Raw genomic sequence first — 7,197 nt, forward strand, 5'->3', positions numbered from 1 at the left:
AGACGGTTGTTTCATCCGTTTTCGAGAGGAAAGGGGTCGGATAGTTCTCTGGTCTTGTCATTCCGATGGGTTTGGGGAATATGCGTCAATGAAAACCCGCTTCAAATCAGCTTTTAAGTGGCAAATGAATGCAGATGCAGTATGATCACGCTAATTAACCTCCATCCCTTCGCGGTAATCCCGTTAGCTACCGCGGAATAACGCAGATCCCCCTTTGAGCTTACCTGACGCAGTCGGACAAGAACCAAGCTCAACTTTTAAAACGAATAAGGCGTTCTCCTCGGCAAATGTGATCTATATTCCGCACCGCTCCGTATATACGCCTGCCTCTCCGCCTTTCTCTCCTCTCTTTGCACCAGAGATACTGTCCTACCCAGCGCTCCCCCCCTCCTCCCCGCAGAAGCCGGACTCCTCAACCGAACACTTTTCTTAGTCCCGCCTACATGCCCAAAGGTGTAACACTATTGGACGGCTTCCAAGACGTTCCTCACGTAAAGAGCGCCTATTGGCTAGAAAAAAAAAGAGGCACCCCCCCCCCGCCCCTCCTCCCTCTCGAACGCCTGCCGCCCCCTCACCGCCGGTGAAGAGTTCGTGCTGCGGCTGCCTTCCACCTGCCGTGCAGCTCATAGGTGTCGCGGATTCGCCTGTGCATGAAGAACCGCAGCCAGTGGTCAAGATCACGTCCATCAAAGCTCAGCCGCCCTTAGAGGGCCCGATATCTAGGTTGCGCCAGGCAGGTCATTGTGCAGAGACCACGTGAAAAGGGGTTGCGGTGCGCTGTGCGGATCGGCGGTGTCAATCGGGTTTTTCGATACGCGATTTGTAGAACTAGCTGTGCTGTGTTTGTGGGGGTTCCGCAGTCCATGCCTGGTTTATTTTGTTTTTTAAAGTGTATTTATTAATTTTGGGGGGGGTTTGCCAGGGCTTCTACCGCCCTTGTCCCCCACTCCGGCCTTTTGTCTGTTTTAATGCGAGATGACATCATTAGTTTGACTTGCCAGTAGACGTGGAAGCCGTGCATGTGGCTCCCTCTAGCTTTCGGGAGCGCCTGGGTCTTTCCCTCTTATTCCCCTAGGCCCCCCGGCCCGTTACTTGCCTGGAATTAACATGCATGTATCGAGCATCGAGATATCATTATCATTGTTGCAGACTTTGGACTTTGAACTCTCCCATATGCTGTGCGCTGAGCTGCTCCTTAACTGCTGCGTTAACGCCGGGGCTCCACATTGCCTTCGATGATTAAAGATTAAGCTGGAGCTACAGACTGACTATGCTGCTGTGTTGGCTGGACACGGGTAAGGGCGGCCCGGGGTATCCCGAGTTACCGCCGCGTGCGATCCTGATTCGGATCGGAGCGTCCACACGTCTCCTAAACGCGGAGCTCCACTTTGGACATTGAAAAACAGAACTGCTTTCTTGGTTACCACGGAAACAGTGAAGCTGGTGATCCCATGTCAACATGGGGGGGGGGGACTTTAAGATAGCATGCGCCAGAGGCTCCTTAATCTTCCTCTCTGCACGTCCGTCACATTTAGAGGCGTTCGAGAAATCCACCACTGACGAACAAGTCCAGGTACTGAGCCCCAGTGCATGGTTCTCCCTCCTCCAAAAGTGCAGTAATTTACAAAAACACCAAGTAAGCAAAGGATCTAACTCAGGCTTCAAATGGGAGGAGAGCCTTTGGGTACATCTGGAGCTCTCTTGTTTCGTTGCTGGGAGGTGATTGGGTCTCCGATCTCATCCAGCTGTTTCTTGTGAAGGTTGCAGGGGTTGGAGACCCCTGCCAAATTTCAATGATCTGAAAATTGAAAATACTGATTATGACCGTGAGCAGAAGACTGGTGCTGTGTTTCGGCCATTCTGTCTGCAGAATGACAATTTAAATGCAGATTTAAATACTGTGCTTTAAAAAGTATTCATATACAAGGCACTTGTATAGTTTCACAGTGCTTCTTCACGTCTTTAATAACAGTACAGAACGAACATAAGATTACTAACGAGAGGCCATTCAGCCCATTTACTATAGTTTGGTTATTAGCAGCTAATTGATCCAAGAATCTCATCCATCTGTTTAATTAAAAACAGACAGGTTATCAGCTTCAACTGCATAACTGGGTATCTTCGTCCAGGCTCCAAACCCATGTGTAAAGACGTACTTCCTGTTATATGTGGTGAAATCTCCGTTTTGATGTCAGTATTCAGCTTTCGGCTTGGCTGCTTTTTATACAAGAAGGCAGAAAACATGAAGCACTTCCTCATACAGTAAAAGCAGTTAAAGTGACTATTTTCTCTATAAAAGCACTGTGTTTGAATGTGTAATAATCTTTAAATACTGTATGTACTGTATATAAGGTTGCTGCTGGAAGAGGTGTTAGTGGGGCCAGCAGGGGGCGCTCACCCTGCAGTCCATGTGGGTCCTAATGCCCCAGTATAGTGACGGGGACACTATACTGTAAACAGGCGCCGTCCTTCGGATGAGACATAAAACCGAGGTCCTGACTCTCTGTGGTCATTAAAAATCCCAGGGCGCTTCTCGAAAAGAGTAGGGGTGTAACCCCGGTGTCCTGGCCAAATTTCCAATTGGCCCTTACTAATCATGGCCTCCTAATAATCCCCCTCTATGAATTGGCTACATTACTCTGCTCTCCTCCCCACTGATAGCTGATGTGTGGTGAGCGTTCTGGCGCACTATGGCTGCCGTCGCATCATCCAGGTGGATGCTGCACATTGGTGGTGGTGGAGGGGAGTCCCCATTACCTGTAAAGCGCTTTGAGTGGAGTGTCCAGAAAAGCGCTATATAAGTGTAAGCAATTATTATTATTATTATTATTATTCATGCTCCACTCACCTTTACATTGCAGGTTTTCTGGTGTCCTTTATAACCACCAGAGGTCAGTCTAATATAAAATATTTAACAGATTTGAAAATACAGTTCAACGAACCAGAATCATTCCCTATAACACAACATTTAAGCACTGCGTGAAACCGTCCTTAGAACAACAACGCATACAGTAGTGTAAACAGCTTTTGTTCATGAGAGTTTCATTATGCGGTGCAATTGTAAAACCCACTTGCTCCAGAAACAGCACGTACTGCTTCAGTATTGAATGAGTAGTACATGGTATGCTTCATTTCACAAACTTCATTCATCTAATTCTGGTCTCATATCTGTCCCCCAAGCCCATCTGCACTCTATGGGTGACAGGGCCTTCACTTTCTGCTCCCTAAAGCTCTGGAATTCAATCTGTTAGGATATCAGAGCCACCTTCCCCAGTGTTCAAAACCTTCTTCTTTAAGACAGACTTTTATGTATCTTGTTCTGTGTCTGCCCCTTTGTATTCCCACTGTATTACAAAACCTTCTTGCAACTATGTAATTCTGCTGTCTCCTTTCATGATGTGCATTTTTTACTAGTGTAATGTAGAGCACTTTGAGAAGCCACCTTTAAAGCACTATATAAAATAAAGTTTATTATTATTTATTATTCATTCAAATAAGTTCAAGATACTTATTGAATAATTCTTCAAGATGCACATTTAATGATCTTACTGTCATGACATTCTCATGTGGAAATGATTTTTCAAATATATTTCTAGGTAAAATGCGTAACAATATGAACAATTCAGTTATTGAAAAAGAAGCCCATACTGTAGCTTCTTTCATGATGTGCTGTTGAAATCCTACATATAAAAACATATAGTGAAACAAACAAGAAAAAAATTAATGAAGCTAAATATTAGAATTTTGGTCATTCAACGCCCATTTTTCACACACTTCGGAGAAAACTACGCAGTGTATAATAAACACATACCAAGTTTTCCAAGAGAAATTGCGTTAGCTAAGGATTAAGTTCTGAACGTATTCCTGGTACATGAACTCAGAACTTTGTTCGTTCTGTGCAGAACTGGCACTACAAGGAAAAAGACAACTTAATGAATTCCTAATTTTACACTTCTATGGAGTCTAACTAGAGTCAAAGCCAAATAGTCAGGCAGGTTTTAATGGCACTTTCCATGATCTGTCCAGTATTAAGGAATATTTAAGCAGTGACTGGAAGGATTCTCACAAAGTAAGAGTAATCAAACCATCCCATGAGGAAGTTAACCAGACTTATCAGGCACTCTGTTTTCAGAGTTCTAGTAGTCTATAGTATTTGACTATACATATACCATGCATTTATTTAATTTGCTAAACTGTCACAGTTTCCCATAGATTGTACATACTGTAGATCTGTTTTTACCACTCTTCTGTAAAATGTTTTTACAACCTGGCAATATTACAGTATATCTCAACAATCCTTTGTCATGGGGACTTCACATCATTTTAACTAAACCAAAATATGGAATCTTCACCAAACCCAGTCTCAGCTCTTTAAGTGTTACCTGGAATTGTAACAGAATTTCCACATCACTTCTAGAATATAGTACAAATAAAAAAAATATATATTTTTGTTGATAAAAATTGCAAAAGGATTAAAAAGTTTCTGCTAAAGCACGTATTTTGACATTAATTTCATGACAGATTCTTTTCTGACACTTTTCTAACAGCCTTGGAAGCAATGTCCATAATAAGAAATCAGATGTGAATACTAAATTAAAGTCTTAATTGAACTTGATTGAAGAAAGAAAACAAGAATAAAACAGTGATGTAATGAACTGGATTTTTCAAAGCATTGAAAATTTAATTACATTTTCACTTCAAAGAAGTTGCAGAGTTGTATTTTGAATGTTCACAATTAAATTTTGGTGATCCATGCCATTATGAACAAACATTTTAAATTGCTGTCTTAGGCGCTTTCTTTTGGCTGTTTTCCATTGAATATATTTTTAAACTCAACCTAGACCTGACAAGACAGGGTTTCATAGCAACAGTGTTGGGGCCAGAAACGTGCTTTTTTCTTATGTTTCACTCCACAGAACCCGAAAGCAACATTTTACATCACTGTTCACACTACAGAGCACAGAAACAAACACCATTAGAAACCTATGCCATTTAAGTAGATAATACCTACTGTAAATCTTTGATTTGTATTGCAGTTTTCTTTATAAGGAGCCAAAGTGTGAGTTTAAATACATATATTTAAAAGCTTTAAAATGTGTTTACGTTCTCTGCCTTACTGTGGCAAGAATTGATTAAATCCTGGCATGTATTTCAAAATATTACAGTGCCATTGATCAACAATGTAAAGGCCTGTAAGGTTCTGTAGTTCTGTTTCTCTACAGTAATCGACAGTCTAATACATGCTAATACCCGAACGCTCAGCCCCCGACACACACACACATATATTTAATGTGTTACAAAACTAAGAAACAGTCAAGGAATGAAAGCAGCATTTCAGTTCTTCTTCTCTCATTTTTCTTACGTATTCCCAGACTACATGGTTCCCAGTTCTGGACACGCGTCAGGACTCCAGGTCCAGAGTAAGAATTTAATTGCCCTCCTCCCCCATCCTCACACACTCCCAGCCAGCCCACGCAGCCAGTGAGCGCTGAGGAGGAACAGTTCTATTTTCACTCCGCAATTGACTTACTTATTAGACTCTCTAAGTTCTGTCAATTACTTTCATTTAAATCTCCGTTGCCAAGGAGTTCCATCATCTTTGGGAAACAGTACATAACACTCTCAAGAGCCTCAAGCTTATTCTCATCCTAGCCCTGAGGAGTGCACCCATACAGATTGTAAGCTTCCAGAGACGCAAGAGACAGCAGGGTCACCACCACCTCGTCGCTGGATCCCAGGAGCCCAGCGCGGCTGGGCCTGGTCAGTGCTGAGTCAGGAAGGGGATCCGTGTTGCTGCAGCAAGCGATGTGTGTGTGTGGAGCAGTCGGGGGCATTTCCAAACACTGAATGGGTACAGTACATGGAACTGGAGGAGGTTCTAACTTTTGAGGCATTAAAAACTGGTCCTGACTACTGGGTCACCCCTTGGCACTGTTTATAGGAGTAGTGTACGTCCTGGCTAAATTCCACTCTGGGTCTGCACAGTCGGGCCTCCCTGAAGTTCCCCCCTAATGCAGGTGGCAGTTTCCCACTGCCACTCCCGATCTGCTCAGAAGTGTGGTTGCTGGTATGAAAGGACAGCATTTTAACGGACCACAGAAGGGTTTACTGTTTCTCGCCACTGCATTTCCCCAATCAAGTTCAAGACCGAAATGAAGAGAGGAAACTTTCCTTGTGGATAGGAAATGTAGGGTCAGTAAGACATAACTTGAAAGAAAATAAAGAATAAATAAAAAACAGGGAAAACATTTGTCAGAAAAGGGGACTAGAGTAATAGAGATGTAACGTGGGCTATCTACAGTAGGTTGAGAGGTGAATATCCATATGCAGAAAACACCACAGAGCCAATAAGATTTCTGTATTTCACCACTATAAAATGCAGCCTTGCTCAGATTTGATTTCCCTCTTGCAAATCATTCTATCAGTTTTTGTTTTTGCTTTTATTTTAGTTTCTCCCTGTAGTCAGACATTCGGCTGTGAATCAGACAGGGGCACAGGGCTGCAGCTACAGCTTCTGCTTCCTGAAGAGATGTACAGTACCAGTCATGTGTGAGCCTTCAGAGGTTTAGCCTTGTGTGAACCAGAAAGCGGCCTGATTGCTCACAGCAAGCCAGGACATTTTGAGATGCAGGATGTGACAGTACAGGGCCGTCACTCCTGTCACTTGATTTGTTCTGATATTCCAACGCTACATGGTCATAGGGGAAAATTAATTGTATAGACTCAGTGCCATGTCCATGTATTCAATTTTAATTTGTAATCTACACTCAATTTCGATCTAATCAAATGGTTAATAAATGAACAGATTATATTGTATCACTCAGTATATTTCTTAATAATGATTCCTTGTAATGGCGGTACATCACAAGACCCAATAATAATCGTAATAATATGATTATTAAATGTGGGATGCTCGTATCTGGCACAGCTATTGTAAAGTGGCATCCACTGCACTTCACTGCGAATTCTGAAGCCAGCCTAACAAATGGGAATGTCCTGCAGACCGACACGTCCAATAGAAACTTCCTTTATTAGGTACCTCCCGGAGGGCGATAGGAATTTGTTTACAGCCCTCACATTCGCCGCACTGATGATTCACCATTTTCATATTTAGAAAACAGCCAGTCAACCAGCAAGTGTTGCTCCTGTTTCAAGAGAAATACAGGGGACAGAGCATCCATTCCGTGTTGCGTTTCC

The 7,197-nt window shown here is 42.9% G+C and overlaps 1 protein-coding gene across 4 annotated transcripts in view; it reads right to left on the reverse strand.

Moving 5' to 3' along the window:
- The window catches only part of LOC148652810 (myosin-10), a 76,368-nt gene extending 75,976 nt beyond the window's left edge, over nucleotides 1-392 (reverse strand). For all 4 annotated transcript variants that reach the window (XM_088599996.1, XM_088599995.1, XM_088599994.1 and 1 more), the window contains exon 1: nucleotides 225-392. The gene's annotated coding sequence lies outside the window, so the exon portion shown is untranslated. The remainder of the gene's footprint in view (nucleotides 1-224) is intronic.
- Between the last annotated feature and the right edge of the window lie 6,805 nt (nucleotides 393-7,197).

Source organism: Lepisosteus platostomus, chromosome 11 (genome assembly GCF_059453375.1).
Source record: "Lepisosteus platostomus isolate fLepPlt1 chromosome 11, fLepPlt1.hap1, whole genome shotgun sequence".
Lineage (NCBI taxonomy): Eukaryota > Metazoa > Chordata > Actinopteri > Semionotiformes > Lepisosteidae > Lepisosteus > Lepisosteus platostomus.